The sequence below is a fragment of the Gorilla gorilla genome, chromosome 3 (assembly GCF_029281585.2).
Source record: "Gorilla gorilla gorilla isolate KB3781 chromosome 3, NHGRI_mGorGor1-v2.1_pri, whole genome shotgun sequence".
NCBI lineage: Eukaryota > Metazoa > Chordata > Mammalia > Primates > Hominidae > Gorilla > Gorilla gorilla.
In genome coordinates, this window is record NC_073227.2 from 137845995 (window position 1) to 137862609 (window position 16615).

Genomic DNA, 16615 nt, shown 5'->3' on the forward strand with positions numbered 1-16615 from the left:
GCCATATGGTGATGAGAAGAATGTATATTCTATTGTTTTCTGGTGCAGAGTTCTGTAGATGTCTATCAGATCTATTTGAACCAATGCTGAGTTTAGGTCTTAAATGTTTTTGTTAATTTTCTGCCTCGATGGTTTATCTAATGCTGTCAGTGGAGTGTTGAAGTCTCCTGCCAATATTATGTGGGAGTCTAAGTCTCTTTGAAGGTCTCTAAGAACTTGCTTTATGAATCTGTGTGCTTCTGTCTTGGGAATATATTCTGAATTTGATTGGTGGCCTTTCTAGCTATGTTGGGGAGGTTCTTATGGATGATATCCTGAAATATGTTTTTCAAGTTGCTTCCATTCTCCCCATCTCTTTCAGAGAGAGCAATGAGTCACATATTTGGTCTCTTTACATAATCCCCTATTTCTCTGAGGTTTTGTTCATTTATTTTCCTTCTTTTTTCTCTGTTCTTGTCTGACTGTCTTATTTCAGAAAGGCAGCCATCAAGCTCTGAGATTCTTTCCTCCACTTGGTCTATTCTGCTACTAATACTTGTGAGTACCTTATGAAATTCTTATAGTGCATTTTTCAGCTTTATCAGGTTGATTGGTTCCATTTTTTTCTACACTGCCTGTTTTGTCTGTCTGTTCCTGCATTGTTTTAATGTGATTTTTAGCTTCCTTGGAATGAGTCTTAATATACATCTTTAGCTCAATTATCTTTTTTCCTATCCTTAGTCTGAATTCTATTTCTGTTATTTCAGGAGCTCAGCCCAGTTCAGAACTCCTGTTGGAGAGATGATTCAGCTGTTTGCAGGAAAAAAGGCCCTCTGACTTTGTGAGTGTCAGGGATTTTGTGCTGATTCTTTCTCGTCTTTGTGGGCTTGTCTTCCTTCAGTCTTTGACATTACTGACCTTTTGATTTTTTTTGTTTGTTTGCTTTTATCTTATTTGATTCCCTTGAGGGTTTGATTGTGGTATAACATGGATTCAGTAGACTGGCTTCATTTCCGGAAGATTTTAGGGGACCAACACTGTGCTCCCAAATCCTGAACTGTGTGTTCTAACTGGGGTACATATATTGGGCCCCAACTTTGCTCTCTGGCTTCTCAAGGTTAGGAATCTACTGAGCTCGGGGAATCTGAGGTGCTCCCAGACCCCCAGTCACTACACTCCAATGGATGGTGTCAGCCAAAGCCTTTCACAGTGCAGTGACAGCAGGATCCATCCTCACATTCCAGCAATAGCAGTAGTGGCAGCTGTGGCAGAGTGCTAGTGGGTTCTGCAGTGCCTGCCTCCCTTGCAGCTTGGTTGGCAGGGAAGGTGGGGGTGGCTGGGGACCCCTGCTGGAGACTGTGTGAACAGTTGTGCTGAAGGTAGTGTTGGCTCAGGGGCCAGGCAATGGCAGGTGCAGGTCTGGGTAACTTCTTTGTTCCCTTCAAGCAGGAGTGATGGCTCAGGGCAGAGGAGGATCCACTGTTCTCTGCATAGTGTTAGTACAAGGGTGGGGTGCTTGTAGGTGTGGGGCTTGCTGGCTATGTGCCCTCCAAGTCTCTGTCTGCAGTGGCATTCTGGAAGGGAAGGGGAGGCAGACTGGACTCCAATGTGCTGTCAGTGCTAGGAAAGCAAAACCTGCCTGCACAGACATACACCAACAGAGCAATCTGGGGAGTTGCCCTGAGCCCAGGCGGGAAGCTGCAGTATAGGGAGGGAGAATGTGGGCTGGGGCCTCGATGTAGGTGCTGCCCCACTGGAGCTCTCTGCCAGTTCCGCACAGTCTACCAGTGCAGAAACTATTACACAGGCCCCCAGACCACTCGGGGCTGACCTGCAAGCAGGCATGGTCATGGTGGGGCTGTGGGAGAGGCCAGCAGACCAGGGAGTGCTCAGATCAGACTGGCCCTATCTGTTGGACAAGACCACCCCGTAGTGTTCAGATCCAGCAGTTCCTCTAGGGCTAAGGTTTCCTATGGGAGCAAGTCAATCCTAGCAGGATGGCCATCTCTGGCCTTACTCTGCTACAGATGTTCCTGCACCAAACCCTCTGGGATCCACATCAGCTGGCTTACTGCCCCTACCACTTCTCTAAACAGCTCTCCCTGCCAATTCGAATGCCTGTGATGGTTGACGGGTCTCCTGCTGGTGGTCCAGAGGCCTGTGGTGAGGGCAGATTGCTGTTTGCCATTTCAATTCACCCATTCCTCCAGAGCCATTGGTGGTCAGGAATGAGTCTGGGTGCAGTTTATCTCCACGTAGGGTTCCCAACGTTCTCCTCCTTCTGCCCAGCTTCCATGTCCTCCCTCTGTTCACTCTGGAGAAGATCTGTTAGGAGCATGTTAGGAGCATGCCAGTCGTCTCAGTCTTTAGGTAGGAGCTGTTCCACCTGTCTGCATTTAGTTGGCCATCTTACTGGATATGATTCTTTTGCTATACCAAAGCTATGATCAACTGCCAGTCCCTAATGAAAGCAGTGAATGAAAAGGTGTTAGATTGCCATAAGAAAATTCATTAAACATATGATACCCATTGTTTGTCAGAAATGCAATAGCGACAGCCTGCCAGGGAGAAAACAGCAACTAACAATAGTTTATCTTAAGGTGAACTTATCCTTTATGCCAGTTTCATCTTCCAATAATAGTAGATTAAAAGGATGAAACTAAACTGTATTTAGAGCTATTTGGTTACACATATTCATGATTTTAAATAATAGATGTGCTGCATACATTAGATGACCGGGCACTTATTTTTTTCATTTAAGGTAACATATTCAAAGGTTCCAGGGATTAGAATGTGGACTTCTTTGGGGTGTACATTATTCTTTGGGGGTCATTATTCAGCCTACCCCAATAAGTTTGAAGTGATTTATAAGAATGGCCTAGAAAATATGTTACACAGCTGTGACTACCATGTTATAAATAAGCCAGTCAAAAGTTATTTTTGCTGTGAAAGTCCGGTGTTTCTGAAAAATGGAAAGTGAAGAACTCAAAAGTCATTTTTGTTTTTTCACAGAGGAACAACTTACATAGTTCTTTTTCTTCTTGTGTGTATGGTATTTTAATATTTTTACCAAATAAGATTTTTCATGAAACTTGTAATTTTCTACTTTTCTTTTAGGAGTTTCTTCTGTTTCTAGAAGTCATATAAGTGTTTTATTAGAAAACTGGATGAATAAAAATAAACATAAAGCTATAAAACAAAGTATGAATTCAGGAATCATATTACTCAAGAACACACTGATAATATTTTGGTAATATGTCTAATAGTCTGTTTCTCCTACTATTTATATCTAGAAACATTTTGCTTCAATAAAGTACATATTATAATAACTCACATGGATTCAGCACTTAAAATATAGCAAAGACTGTACTATGGACTGTCAAAAAGGCCATGAGTACATGGAATATAGATAGATAGATAGATAGATAGATAGATAGATAGATAGATAGATAGATAATGTTAGCCATGGTTAAGTACTATAATTTAATAAATTATTGAGTCATAGGTTATGACTTTTGACACATTGGGATATATTATTTTTCAGAAAATGTATACTTTCAGTCATATCAGTGTATGCAGTACTTTCTTAAGGCAGTAGGGTTTTGAATCCAGTTTTTGATTCCTTCTTGACTCCCCCAGTTAGGAGTGTAGAATATGGCCCAAGGAAATCTCATAGAATGACTAGACATTCCTTGCCTCGTACTATGATTTTCATCTAAAACTTTATGCCAAAGAAGGACACTCTTGCTGTATACTAGAGCACTTTTAGAACATCTAAGAACTCAGATGCCGAACTTCTTGTACTACGGCTACTGAGTTGGGGCCTTCCTATTTAGGAATTAAGAATATGTACTTTTGGTTTTCTGTTCCTGCATTAATTTGTTCAGGATTCTGGCCTTCAGTTCCAGCCTTGTGGGAGCTAAGCATTGAGCACACATGGGATGTGCATATCATATAAATATGGGGACAACAGACAATGCGGACTACTTGAGGGTGGAGGGATTGGAGGGGGGGATGAGTTAAGAAACTACCTATCAGGTACTATGCTCACTACCAAGGTGCCAGGATCCATACTCCAAACCTCAGCATCATCCAATATTCTCAGGTAACAAATCTGCACATGTATACCCCACATCTAAAATGAAAGTTAAAATTAAATAAAAGATATAGTCCCCAAAGAAAAGAATATGTATTTTTAAAACACTTTTCAGGTAACTAAGATGTACCTCTAGGTTGTAGAATCTCTGAGTAAATGCGAATGCCTCAGGCCTTTTGTTTGACTGCCTCTACTTTCTAGTTCTTTGTTATTAGCAAACATTTTATCTAGGCCTTCTAAGACTGGAAAAATGTATTCTAAAAAAGAATACTTTTTCTCTTTAATTTGTCCTATTTTGTCATTATGATTAAATTGGGGCCCCTTAAACCTAAGTTTCCAGTAAATGAGTCAAAATTCATTTTTTTCCCAGTAGATGTGCCATATACCCAGCACAATTTATTGTGAAGATTGTCTTTTTTGCCTGTTAAACAGCAGTGAAGCTTGTTCATTAATCAGGTCACTGTGTATGTCTGGTCTGACTCTGGATTCTGTTCCATACATCAATTTGTCCTTGAATCAATACCACACTGTCTTAATTGCTAAGCCCTTCATATCAAGGTATACCCTAAAGCTTTTCTTCTTCTTCCTCAAGATTAACTTGTCTATCCTGGGTCATTTTCATTTTTATATACATATTAGAATCAACTTTTAAATTTTCATAAAGAAGGATCTTAATAGTAATTGTATTAAATCTATAGAAGCATTTGGGAGATTAGTATCCTAAAAGTTTTTAGTTTTCCAATCAATAAATACTTTATACACTTTCATTTATTTGTCTCATTCAGTGTCTCAATAATACTTTAAATTTATAGATATCCAGTACATCTTTTGTTAGTTATCCCTAAGGAATGTATTATTCGCATAGTATTGTAAATAAGATTTTTATTTTGTTTTCCAATTTCTAATTGTCACTAGTATAGAAATCCATTTGGTAACCTGTGCCCCGTGATCTTTTTCAATTTATTCATTAATTCTAATAGATTGCTTATAATACTATTCAGTTTCCTAAATATTTTCCTTTTCCCTCTTCAATATTTATATGTTTTATTCTATTTCTCATACCCTATTTTAGTGACAAGAACATTTGGAGTTCATTAGCAGCAATGGTGGTGTATATCTGTGTCTTGTTCCCATCCTTAAAGGGAAACTATTAACTATTTCACCATTAAATATAATGTTAGCTGTAGGTTTTGTGTGGGCTTTGTATAGTTTATCAGATTAATTTCTTTTTATATTTATAGAGTTTGCTAAGAATTTTGATCATGGACAGGTATTGAATTTTATTCATATTGTATTTAAGGCTTTGTTTATGCCTTAAAATTATCATATGGGTTTTGTTTTTTAATCTGTTAACATGATGACTTTATTGATTTTTCAACAGTAAACTAACCTCACATTCATGAAATAAAACTTACTATATAATTGTCTATTAATGTTGGTTGTTATATATAACTTTGATTTGGGAATATTTTTATAGGCTTATGTATATATTTATGAGAGATATTGTCTTGTAATTTATTTTTTCTTTTCTAGTTTTGGTATCAAGGTTATTATAGAATAAGAAAATGATGTGGAAGTTCTTCCAGTCTTAATCTTTGGAAGAATTTGTGTAAAATTGGTATAATTCCTTTCTTAGACATTTGGAAGACTTCCCTTTGAATCATCTGAGTTCAAAAGTGTGTAAAGATAAGTGTTTGTGTGTAGGTATTTAATTTTAGATTTAATTTCTTTAGTGAGACCATTCAGATTATCTATTTATTCTAATGCTAATTGTGGTGAGTTATGTATTTTGAGAACTCATCCATTATTGTGAAAATTTTAACTTTATTACTATAAATTCGTCATAATGTCTTTTTATCTGTGAGATTTAGGTTGATGTTTTGTTATTTATTCTGATATTGATAACTTACATTATCTCTATTTTTTCTGATAAGACATTAACAAGTTATAATTTTAATCAAAATTTTCAAAGAATGAATTTCTGGATCTAATTTATATTCCCTATTTCATTGCTTTTTCTCTTATCTTTACTATTCCTTTGAGATTAATTTGCTTTTTATCCAACAAGCTTCTTGAACTGAAAGCTTAAATCAATGTTTTGCAACTTTTCTTCCTTTCTAAATTGTGCATTTAGAACTTAAAGTTGTACTTTAAATTTTATTACATGCTTTGCAGACAAACTGCATACTTTACATGACCCATATTGATTATTTAAAAGTCATTGTCCAATCTCTCTGAATTCTGAATCAACACTTGGTCTCTTTTATCAGCTCTGCTTTTTTTTCACCCTCTTTTCCACTCATTTTTGCCTGTTTTTGTAATGTCTCAAAAATTTTGAACAGATGCCAGGCTGCATATTAAAAATTATGGAGTCTCTAGTCTCTGATATTTTTAGCAGATCAAGTGCCAGCAGATCAGTTTCATTCTTGGACTACTGGGTTTGAGGCTTGGTTTAAGGATAATCTGTTTCTGTTTCTCATGCATATTATAGTCACTTTAGGTATCTATTGCAAGTACCAAATTACTCCCAGACTTACTGGTTTTAAGAACACATTTATTATCTCACAGTCTATATAGGCCAGAAATCTGGGAATAATTAAGCTGGACTTTCTGCTTCAAAGTCTCACATGCTGAATTCCATGTGTCAGCAGGGCAGCAGTCCTCCCAAGGATTACCTGGGGAAGGATCCACTTCCATGCTTATTCATGTGATTGTAGCAGAATTCAGGTCCTTTGGGCTTTTGGATGAGGGATTCACTTCCTCATTGGCTGTTGCCTGGAGGCCATGTGAATTTCTCCATAGAGTTGATCACACATGGTGTAAATGTGATACTGTGTAATATACCATAGTAGAACACAACCTTTACTCCTGTGGAGTGACCTTCATTCATAAGGCATAGTCCTTCCATTGTCTCAACTGAAGTCTTGAGGTATTTCCTAAAGTCTTTCCTCCATGGTAAAGCTTGAAATTCACTCATTCTCCATTTAGGATAACATAGCTGCTAAAATCTCTGCTCAACAATTCAGCCTCCCAGTTTTGGGAGGCTGATTTATCTTCTGATTTGTTTCTTGGAATATGTGTCATTTTCATGACCTGAAAATTCTTTATCTCTGGATTTTTGCCTCTCTTGTCCTAGCTTCTGAACTGGGCAGCCCTGAACTGTTCCTTTTGTTCTCTATCGTTTCTGATGCTTCAGTTTTCTGATACAGTACAATCTTCCTTAAATACAATTTTTATAATGTATTCTAGGAAAAATCTGAGGTGAATTCGAGCTAATTTCAGGATTATGTTTCCTAAAAACTTGCCTGTTTGGGTTGCTGTTTAAATGGCTTGTAAAAGCCATTTTATATATTTGTCTAGTAATTTTTTTCCAAGAAAGATGGTTCTTTTGATACAGTATATGTTACTAAAACTATGTATCACTGTTATTCACTCTTATGTTTGAAAGTATTACAAGAATTTTTGAAGTAAAAGCCTTTATATTTTATTACATTAACTGGCACTATTTCTCTGTTTTGAACAAGGGGCCTCGCGTTTTCAGTTTGTACCTTGTTCCACAAATCATCTAACTAGACCTGATTTCTGAGTAATAAACTTTTATTATCTGAATTATATTACTTCCTGAAAACCAATAAATTATTAAAAAATGATTTTCCCATAAAGCATCTTCCCCAGTATGACAGACTTGGTAGCTCTTCTCTAAACCCAGTTTATTTTGTGTCTCAGGCTCCCTGGCCATTGGTGTGAATGTGTGACTGAATGCTAGTCAAAGAGAAACGAGTAAAAGTGTCAAGTCCTACTTCTAGTACTATCCCATAAAAGCCTCCACTCTCTGACTCTTCATGCCTTTCCCCCTTGATTCAATGCAGAAGACTGCAAAAACCTGGGAAGGCAGGGGTAGAAAGGGTGTAGTATAGGATCTTCTTGTAGGAAAGCTGCCTGCTCCTCAGAAATACTGTTTTGGAACTTATTTATATGAATAACAAAATTATAATGTCTTTGACTCATTATCCTCTTTTCGATATTTATTTCAATATTTAACATCTCCATTAATAGTATAGTCTATCAAACCAAATTTCTTAGTAACCAATATCAGTGTCATCCATTCATTTCATTTAAAAATCCATTAATTGCCTCAAATGGACAAAGCCTTGATGTTAACAGAAAATGTGTGTTGGAGGAAGAAGACGCTTGGGAAATAAAACTGATGATGTTGCATATATGTGGTTATTTTCATTGTATTGTATACATCACAATTCTATTGAAACTAAGAGAAGGGACATTTTAATATATTTGAGATAATTCATTGCCTATATTTTAACATAAAAAAAACAAAATATGTGGGAAACTAGATTATTGGTAATACGTTAATGATTCAGCTCTAAGATAGTGATACAGTTTGGCTGTGTTCCCACCCAAATCTCATCTTGAAATGTAGCTCTCAAATTCCCATGTGTCGTGGGAGGGACCCAGTGGGAGGTAATCAAATCATGGGGTGAGTCTTTTCCATGCTGTTTTCATGATAGTGAATAAGTCTCACGAGATGGTTTTGTAAAGGGGAGTTCTCCAGCACAAGTTCTCTCTTTCCTGCCATCATGTAAGATGTCCTCTGCTCTTTCACCATGATTGTGAGGCCTCCCCAGCCATGTGGAACTGTGAGTCAATTAAATCTCTTTCCTTTATAAATTATCCAGTCTTAGGTATGTTTTTATTAGCTGTGTGAGAACAGAACAGACTAATGCAGATAATCTGAATGAAATCTAAAATTATCTTTAATATATTTATGGTAAGAATAATTTGACACATTTGATATTTGTGAAACCTAAATTATGATTTACACTTAGTATAGATTGAAATTAAATGACTAAAAGAAGGACAATTTCAAATGGAATAATATAAACAGTAACATAATCACATATTTCAACAAATAGTTTTATTAATTACCAATAAATTATCTCCTTAAAATTTATATAAACACACTTCATCATTTGTCACTCCATTAGAAACCAATTTTCCTGTGTATGCTTGTATGTTCTTTCTTCTGCAGTGTTTTGTCAGCCAATGGATTTTGTTTAATGATACTTTATCTGTAACTCCACACTGCCTCTGGGATCACTCAATGCAATTTTTAGAGAATAAAATGAATAGTTCTGTTGGGTTTTACTAACTCTTGAGAGAGTAGGAATGACACCTGCCATAAATTACTCAAGAAATTTAATACAAATAGAAGAAATAGCAGTAAGTTAAAGAAAAACCCTTTCAATTTCATCTGCCTATGGGTAACTGCATATAATCTATCCCTGATGTTTCTATTAATATAGAAATGGAATAGTGCACTGCAAGAGGCAATGTATTATTATATTATACACTGGCATTTTGTGATTAATGTGATGGCAAGACACTCATTCTACCTATTAGTAAGCCTCAAGTTAATCTTGAAGGAGGCAGAGTGACTCATTAGGAGTAAAATAAAAAAAACAGAAATGAAGATACAGAAAATGGAATTCAGGAGTATTGAAAAATTAATGAAAATAATTTTTCAAGAAAAAATACCAATTTTCAAATATTTAGAAGACTATATTGTGGGAAGATAGTACATTTATTTAATGGGGCTTTGCTATGAATTGAATGTCTCTCCCAAATTTCAAATTTTTTAAGCTAGAAATTTAATCTCCAAATCACATGTTGATTGGAGGTGGGATCTTTGGGAGGTAATTAGGATTAGATACGGTCATCAGTGTGGGGCTTCCTGGAACTGGTGGCTGTATAAAACAAGAAGAGAGACCTGACTGACATGTATATACTCTTACCCTCTCACCATGTGAATGCTTTCTGCCATGTTATGACACAGTAGAAAGGCCCTCACCTGATACCAGTGCCACACTCTCGGACTTCCCAGTCACTAGAACAGTGAAATAAATACACCTCTATTTTTTATAAATTATCCAATCTGTGATAGCAACAGAAAATGGACATAAGATGGACCTCAAATGGCAGAACTGGAATTATAGGGAAAATATGTGGAATCAGATTTTGGCTCAGTGAAATAGAGTTTGGCATCACACCTTAAGCAAGTCATTTTAGAAAGTACTAAGTTCTTTTCACAGATTGATATTACAGATGGTAGATGTAGTGGGCTGACTGGTAGCCCTCCAAAAGATATGTTCACACCTTAATCCAAGAACCCATGAATATTACCTTATTTAGAAAAAGAGTCTTTGTCATTATAATTAGCTGAAGGATCTTGAGATGAGGAAATCATCCTGGATTGCCTAGAAGAGCAACAAAGGTCCTTATAAGAGACATACGGAGGAGGAGACAGAAACAGGTTAGGTGATGTGAAGACAGAAGCAGAAATTGGAGTGATGTGGCCAAAAGTGAAGGAAGTCACTAACCACCAGAAGCCAGAAAAGGTATAGAAACAATTTACCTCTAGAGCCTCTATAGGGAATACAGCTCTCCCAACACCTGGATTTTGGATATCTGGCCATCAGAACTATTGGAGAATGAAGTTCTGTTGTTTTAAGCTACCAACTTTGTGGTAGTTTTTCACGTCAGGCATAGAAAACATATAGCTAATGGACAATAATCTAGAATATAGAAGGAAATCAAGAACTGATAGGAAGATTATATTGTATGGTATTTATATTCCTCTTCCAAAACTTCCTACTACTTTTTTCAAAATTAAAAAAAAATATTTAGCATTCTGGAAACATTGATGCTATTCCCTACAGCCTCCAAAAAGGAAACTTAAAAGATCATTACACTGTTTCAGATAGTTGGCATCTAAAATAAATTCAATGAGAACATTTTCCTATTGAAAATTATAGTGGAATCAGTAAAAATTTCAGAAAATTGCGATTAAAGTATTTACCAAAGTTCATAACACATTATCTAGTCCACAAAGTATTAATGCTTTTTCCTTTTTCTTACCCTTCTTTTCTTTATTTTCTATTATTTTTCCACATTGTGAGCAAACAGACCTCTTTATATCCAAAATAAATTTATCTAATATAAATATTAAGAAAACAGTATAGTTAGAAAAAGTAACAAGTAAAAACTGACAAAATATCTCTCCCTTAGGATCTACAAACGTATCTCTCTTAGGATAAACAAAATAAAAGTAAGAACCACTAAAATATATCTGTCTTAGGATACACAAAAATAAAAGCAGAACTGCTAAAATGTATCTCTCTTGGGATCTTAAGGTCTTTCTTATTTTATATCTGTAGCTTTACTATTTTCTTTGCCTAACACAAGATGTAAAGGAACTTAACAGAATGATTTGACTTCCTTTTACTCAAATAAACTTGTGCATAGTTTCAGGAGCTCTTATTTTTGTTTAGAGTAGAACTGATCTAATTTCCTAGTTAGCTCACACTCATGCCTAGGAGGTACACGGAATTCCTGGAAAAGGGTACACAGAGAGTTGTTTCAACCTAATAACACCTGTGCTTTTGTGCCCAGGCTTCTGTAGCCAATTGCATAGATAATATACACTTGGATAAATGATACCTGTATGTGAACAACTAAACTTTGGGCTTGATTTTTCTTCCTAGAACTCACTGAAGTAGAACTGTAGAAGAGTAGGATTTTATTTTGTTTTATACATTGCTTTTTTTTTATTTTTGGAAGCAGTTCAGATTAATTATTGAACAGTGTTTAGGAATCACATGCATGAGTAGAGACAATATTCTCCAAATGTTTAATTTAAGCTTTGGTGGTCCTCTGAAACTCTGCCAAATATCACTTATATTTGTCAGTGGAAGGAAATGTTAGTTTAAAATAATACAAGTCTATAAATCAAAATATTTTTCAGATTATTTTTAAAAGGGTTCGTAACGTTTTTACTTGCAATTTTTCCTGATTAAACCCATTTTGGTTTGAAGAGTTGGCCTTCTTTGAAAACACTAGATTTTAGCCAAAAGAAGACAAGTCTGGTTAAAAGATGTGTAAGAGGATCACCAACTTGGCATCACAAGTTAGAAAGTACCAAGATGTTCAGGAGATAATCTTGAATTATAATTAGTTTTATTTTTCTTAAATTACACCATTAAATAGAGCTCCAAAGTTCATAATTAAAATATGTTCTCTTCCTTTCATGTGTTTCTTTATGCACATATATAGGTATATAAGAAAACAATTCTTTAGTCAACTACAGAAAAAAAAAGTTGACAGAGAAAAGCTCTTTTTGACATTGTCTCCCTAAATTTTGCTGCTAACTTTGAGTGCCTAATTCACAAAGGAGTACTAAATTATCTGTATAGTCCTGTAGAATGGCTGAGGAAGGTTGATATAAGCACACATACAAATATATACATGCACTTCAAGTGTATAGAAATTTAAGGAATAACGATAGGATAACAAAATGAATATGGAAACTCTTAAATGGAATAAAATACCCCAAGCCTCCGTATTAATTAGAGGTCATAGAGACAGCCCTTGAATATATTGAGTAACTGTGGGTAGTTCAGAACTAGAAATTAGGAGATGAAATGTAATTATGACTATAACCATTGTCATACTCTCTTCTTTCTATACTACTTTGCACATTCAGCCCATGAATTTGTCATTCCCCTACTGATGTTTCTTACAATCCATACCATTATGGTTACTGGATCCCCATTCCATCATAAATAAACTCTCCTTCATCCTCAACTTCTACACAGTTGGTTTTATACATCTCCTTGTTCCCAAAAGACAGTATTTTTCTTGCAGCCATCTTCAGTGGTGCCTGCTCCTTCCCCATTACCTCTTGTCAGTCATGAACATCGCTCACATCTGTCTTTTAGATGATAAAACACCTTTTATTCTATACCCCAATGATACCCATATCATTGGACCAACTAGTTATTCCGCATTAGCAACTCCTCCCTGGCCTGCTATTCGTCTAGTTTCTGGATTCATGGCTGGTCTTTTGGTATACCATCACCAGAACCATCAACCAGTCTTTCTTTTTGTCCTTCTAGGAGTCGCTCCAACTTGGATTATTGCTACAATTGGCCTCATCAAATATTATGCCCCCCATATTAAGAAATTCTGAGTGGAATAAAAAAATATCATGGTTTTCCAGACCTCAACACTTTTTATTTAACAATTTATTTAGCAGTTTCTGCTTCTCAACTTTAGTACATCTCTCCATATTTCCTTCCCCCATTTCCACCTCTTTGCCAACAATAAAAATTACCTTCCAAATTCAGAGCCCAGTTGAAAATTTTCAAGGTTTATCTCCACTTTCTAAAATCTTTGGTGAATACTATTGTTTTTTCATCATTTTTTTCTCCTATGCTCTCCTCATCTGTTTTTCTTACCAATTATCTCTGTCTGCTCATACCTTAACATGCTTACCTTAAAAATTCATCCTCAGCCGTTTTTCTCCTCTATCTTCTGCCTCTAGACGACTTCATTTACTTCCTTTGAACTCCCATGCTGGCCTCTCTTCTGATTTCCAGACATATTTAATGAATTGTAATATCTGGAATTTCCATAAACACCTAAAAACAATAGATTATTCGTTAAAAAAAAAGGAAAATGAAAATATTCTTTACTTTTAACTAGAATTATACTACTAAATTCCTAAGAAAATAAGACTATTCAGTAGAAAATTAGCAGAAGACTCAAACCGTTCCAAGAAGGAATATAAATGTAGCAAAACATGTACAGCTTCTCCAGTAATAAAGAAAATGCAAATAACAGGTGGTTTTGTTTTGTTTGGCTGAAGAATACTTCCATATTAGTGAAGACTAACAAAAACCAATGTTTTGAAATATATGAGAAAATGAGTATTCTTATATGTGGAGTAGGAGAGTTATTTCAGTAAAACTTTTGAGAGGACAGAAGGTATATACTATATAAGTGGAAATTGTAAATGTTAATACTAACCTTTCTGCAGTATACATACTGAGAAATGCAGCATTAGGCAATTTTGTTGTTTTGTGAACATCATATTTACACAAATCTAGATAGCATAGCCTACCACACACCTAGGCTATAGAGTATAGTCTATTGCTTCTAGGCTACAAACCTGTACAGCATGTTACTGTACCGAATATTGTAGGCAGTTGCAACCCAATGCTAAGTATTTGTGTATTTAAACATAGAAAGGGTACAGTAAAACTAAGGTATTGTAATTTTATGGGTCCATCATCATAAATGCTGTTTATTATTGACTAAAATGTGGTTATTTGGCACATGACTGTAGAGTGTTTTTTTCCTCTTTCTTAAATCATTTTTAATCTATATTTTTTGCACATGAATAAGTTATTTAGTGGTGATTTCTGAGATTTAGGAGCACCCATCACTCAAGCAGTGTACATTGTACCCAACGTGTAGTCTTTTATCCCTCAAACCCGAACCCCTACCACCCTTTCCCCCGAGGTTCCCAAAGTCCATTATATCATTCTTATGCATCCTCGTAGCTAAGCTCTCACTTGTGAGTGAGAACATACCATGTTTGGTTTTTGATTCCTGAGTTACTTCATTTAGAATAATCATCTCCAATTCAATCCAGTTTGCTGCAAATGCCATTATTTCATTCCTTTGTATGGCTGAATAGTATTCCATAGTGTGTGTGTATACATATATATATATATACACACATACACCCACACACACACACATATATATGTGTATATATGTATATACACACATGCATTTTATACACACACAAACACACACACACACCCCACATTTTCTTTATCCACTCATTTATTGACGGGCATTTGGGCTTACTCCATAATTTTGCAATTGCAAATTGTGCTGCTATAAACATGCATTTGCAAGTATGTTTTTCGCATGACTTCTTTTCCTCTGGGTACATAGCCAGGAGTGGGATTGCTGGATCAAATGGTAGATGTAATTTTTGTTATTTAAGAAATTTCCACACTGTTTTCTATGGCAGTTGTATTAGTTTACATTCCCACCAACAGTGCAAAAGTGTTTCCTTTTCATGATATCCACACCAACATCTATTTTGTTTTTATTTTTTGATTATGGCCATTCTTGCAGGAGTAAGGTGGTATCATGTGGTTTTGATTTGCAGTTTCCTGAAAATTAGTGATGTTGAGCATTTTTTCATATGTTTGTTGGCCATTTGCATATGTTCTTTTAGAACTGTCAATTCACGTCATTAGCCCAATTTTTGATGGGATTATGTGTTTTTTGTTGTCGTTGTTGATTTGTTTGAGTTCCTTGTAGACTCTGGATATTCCTCCTTTGTCAGATGTATAGATTGTGAAGATTTTCTCCTACTCTGTGGGTTTTCTGTTTACTCTGCTGATATTTCTTTGGCTGTGCAGGAGCTTTTTAGTTTAATTCAGTCCCATCTATTTATCTTTGCTTTTGTTGCATTTGCTTTTGGGTTCTTGGTGATGTAGTCTTTACTTATGCCAGTGTCTACAAGGGCTTTCCTGATGTTATCTTCTAGAATTTTTAGAGTTTCAGGTTTTAGATTTAAGTCTTTGATCCATCTTGAGTTGATTTTGTATAAGGTGAGAGATGAGGAGCCAGTTTTATTCATCTACATGTGGCTTGCTAATTGCCCCAGCACCATTTACTGAATAGGATGTCCTTTTGTCCTTTCTCCATTTTATGTTTTCATTCGCTTTGTTGAAGATCAGTCAGCTATAAGTATTTGGCTTTATTTCTGGGTTCTCTGTTCTGTTCCATTGGTCTATCTGCTTATTTTTATATCAGCACCGTGCTCTTTTGGCGACTCTGGCCTTATAGAATAGTTTGAAGTCGGGTAATGTGATGCCTCCAGATTTGTTCTTTTTGCCTAGTCTTGCTTTGGCTAATTGGGTTCTTTTCTGGTTCCATGTGAATTTTAGAATTTCTTTTTCTAGTTCTGTGAAGAATGATAGTGTTATTTTGATGGAAATGGCATTGAATTTGTAGATTGTTTTTGGCAGTATGGTCATTGTTCACAACATCGATTCTATCCATCCATGAGCATGGCATGTGTTTCTATTTGTGTCATCTGTGGTTACTTTTGTTTTGTAGTTTTTCTTGTAGAGATCTTTCACCTCCTTGGTTAGATATATTCCTGATTTTTTTTTCTTTTTTGCAGCTATTGTAAAAGGGGTTAAGTTCTTGATTTGATTCTCAGCTTGGTTGCTGTTGGTGTACGAGCAGATCTACTGATTCGTGTACATTAATTTTGCATCCTGAAACTTCGCTGAATTCATTTACCAGTTCCAGGGTCTTTTTGGAGGAGTCTTTAGGGTTTTCTAGGTATACCACCATGTCGTCAGCAAACAGTGACAGTTTGACTTCTTCTTTGCCAATTTGGATGCCCTTTATTTGTTTCTCTTGTCTGATTGCTCTGGCTAGGACTCCCGGTACTATGTTGAACAGAAGTGGTGATAGCGGGCATACTTGTCTTGTTCCAGTTCTCAGGGGGAATGCTTTCAACTTCTCCTCATTCAGTATAAAATTGACTATAGGTTTGTCATAGATGGCTTTTATTACCTTAAGGTATGTCCCTTGTATGCCAATTTTGCTAAGGGTTTTAAACATAAAGGAATGCTGGATTTTGTCAAA

The 16615-nt window shown here is 35.7% G+C and overlaps 1 long non-coding RNA gene across 1 annotated transcript in view; it reads left to right on the forward strand.

Annotated features, from left to right (window-relative positions):
• The first annotated feature begins 388 nt into the window (after positions 1-388).
• The window catches only part of LOC129532960 (uncharacterized), a 40051-nt gene continuing 23824 nt past the window's right edge, over positions 389-16615 (forward strand). The window contains exons 1-2 of the long non-coding RNA XR_008678939.1: positions 389-537; positions 747-820. This is a non-coding gene — a long non-coding RNA (uncharacterized lncRNA). The remainder of the gene's footprint in view (positions 538-746; positions 821-16615) is intronic.